Source organism: Citrus sinensis, chromosome 8 (genome assembly GCF_022201045.2).
Source record: "Citrus sinensis cultivar Valencia sweet orange chromosome 8, DVS_A1.0, whole genome shotgun sequence".
Lineage (NCBI taxonomy): Eukaryota > Viridiplantae > Streptophyta > Magnoliopsida > Sapindales > Rutaceae > Citrus > Citrus sinensis.
In genome coordinates, this window is record NC_068563.1 from 14,376,498 (window position 1) to 14,379,261 (window position 2,764).

The 2,764-nt window shown below is 37.3% G+C and overlaps 1 non-coding gene across 1 annotated transcript; it reads right to left on the reverse strand.

The window, feature by feature from the left end:
- Positions 1–1,250: 1,250 nt before the first annotated feature.
- Positions 1,251–1,354, reverse strand: LOC127899556 (small nucleolar RNA R71). Its single transcript, XR_008051434.1, has one exon. It is a non-coding gene; the product is annotated as a small nucleolar RNA R71 (small nucleolar RNA).
- Positions 1,355–2,764: the final 1,410 nt, after the last annotated feature.

A 2,764-nucleotide genomic window follows, 5' to 3' on the forward strand; every position in this document is an offset into this window, starting at 1 on the left:
TTAGAGCGTGGTTCATGAGGTGTGGATTCCCCCCTCATGATTTAATTGGCATTAATAAGGAATATTTAGCCCATGATGCATGTTGATACGGATCCAGATACCCAAGTACGTCATTTCAATATAATTCTCGTCAATTTATTCTCGCCATTTCAATACCAATTTTAGAATTTATTCACGCCATTTATTTCAATTCCAATTTTAGAATTTATTATCGCCATTTCAATTCCAATTTTAGGATAATTTAAATCACTTCCACCACAATTCCAATCACCAATTCACAAAATTAATTCTACGCAATTAAAATCCACCTCCTCGTGGGATCGACACTCGTCACTATTAGTCTATACTACAATAGATTCGTGCGCTTGCGAGTACATTAAAATTTGCACAACAAGTTTTTGGCGCCGTTGTCGGGGAGGTAAGTAATTTTAATTCATAGAATTAATTTTTGTGAATAATTTCTTTTATTTGTTTTCTTGTATTTTTTTTAATTATTAAGAAAAAAAAAGAAAAAAAAAGTGAATCTACATTTAAAGGTTAGTATTTCTTTTCTTTTTCTCTTCTTTAAAATTCTGTAATTTAATTTTCAATTTATTTTTCTTTGTAATTTTTTTTATCTTATTAATTTATTTTTAGTTAATTTATTTCACGTATTTATTTTTGTGTATTTTTATAGAAAGGTTTTAATAGCGCAATAAGGTTAGTATCGTAATTTCTCCCTCTTATTTATTTTTATTTGTTTTGTTCCCATCTTTATTTTCATTTTATTTGTTTTGCATACATGGTCGTAGGTCATTATTACCTAATCTTGAACCTATAGACCTTGAATTAGAAAAAACACTTCACACACACAAACAAATTAAAAATAAAATGGATTTGCAACCACAGGAGAGGCCATTTAAGGACTACTTCAGTCCTTTAGCTAATTTTAGCACATTATGCATAAGATACCCAAATGTAGCTGCTAGGAGCTTTGAACTAAAACCTAGTGTGCTAAATTGTCTCCCCACATTTTATGGCCTAGAAAATGAGGACCCATATAATCATCTGAATGATTTTCATGCTATTTGTCAAACGTTTAAATACGAGAATTTTTCAGACGATGATGTTAAACTTAGATTATTCCCATTTTCTTTAAAGGATAGAGCTCGTTCATGGTTAAATACTTTACCTGCTAATAGCATCACATCATGGGAACAAATGGTAACTAAATTTTTGAATAAATATTCCCAGTGCATAAAACCAATGCTATTCGCAGGGAAATCTCGGAGTTTACCCAGAGAGAGGACGAGCAATTTTTCGAAACATGGGAGCGATTCAATGGGCTACTCTTGAAGTGTCCACATCATGGGTACGAGAAATGACACCAATGCCAATACTTTTTAGAGGGATTATTGCCGAATGTGCAAGAATGGCTAATAGCAACAAGTGGTGGAGAGCTAATGTCAAAAAGTGCATCAGAAATTTGGGAGTTTTTCCAGCGACAAGCAGATAATTCCCAACAACGGAGTCGATCACTCAGGAGTACTAGAAGAATTAAAGGAGTGAATGAGGTTCAAATTGGCAAATCAACTTCGGGAATCAAAGAAGTCAAGGAGATGGTTGAAGGTCTTGCTCGACAAATAGCATCGTTATCAACTGCGAAATCAACAGAACCACATGACCATGACTCATACTCAGATCAAGTCAATGCCATAGGTGTAATGAGAAAGCCATCAAATTACAACCCATACTCCAACACATATAACCCTGGATGGAGAGACCACCCCAATTTTTCATGGTCTCAAGGATTCCAACAGAATGGACCAGCAACTCCAGCTCTACCAATGCAACCAATTCCACAAAATCCTCAAGCCTCTCAGCCCCCATTTAGACCATACAATCAGAACCAGAACTACACTCAGCCCAGACCATGGGAGGATGCATTCCAGAATTTCAAGAATGTTACTCACTCCACGATTGAGCAACAGAACCGCACCATTGATGGACTACGAAATGAGTTGAGAGCAGGCTTCAATTCACAAGCCCAATCAGTTTCAAGCCTCGAGAAGATGGTGGGACAACTTGCTTCTTCAGTTCAGACCTTGGCAATGACTGTTGAGAAAGGCAAGTTTCCAAGTAAATCAGTGCCTAATCCTAAAGGAGTACATGAAGCAAGTACCAGTTCACCGCAACAGCATGGAGAGGTCAAAGCAGTCATGACCTTGCGAAAAGGAAAAGAAGTCGACAACAAAGTGGAGATGCCGGTGACAAAAGAAAATCAAATTGTACCTGTGAGTGTTGAGGACTCATCACCGGAGGAGAAAGAAGAAACCAACCCACGAGAATACGTTCCCAAAGCTCCATTTCCTCAAAGGTTAGCTAAAGGCAAAAAGGGAAAATCCACAAGTGAGATTCTCGAAATCTTCAAACAGATCACAAGGTGGTAATAGGATTTTTGAAAAGCAACATTGTTTCACGCTTTGGATTCCCTCGAGCAATAATCAGTGATAGTGGTGCCAACTTTTGTAACAAAGCATTCAAAGCTCTTTTGACAAAGTATTCAATCACACACAAAGTGGCAACTCCGTATCATCCGCAAACCAGTGGCCAAGTTGAGATCTCCAATCGAGAAATAAAGCACATATTAGAAAAGACGGTGAGGCCAGACAGAAAATATTGGTCATTAAGACTTGATGATGCCTTATGGGCATATAGAACGGCTTTCAAGACCCCGATTGGGATGTCACCCTACAGGCTAGTGTATGGAAAAGCTTGCCACCTA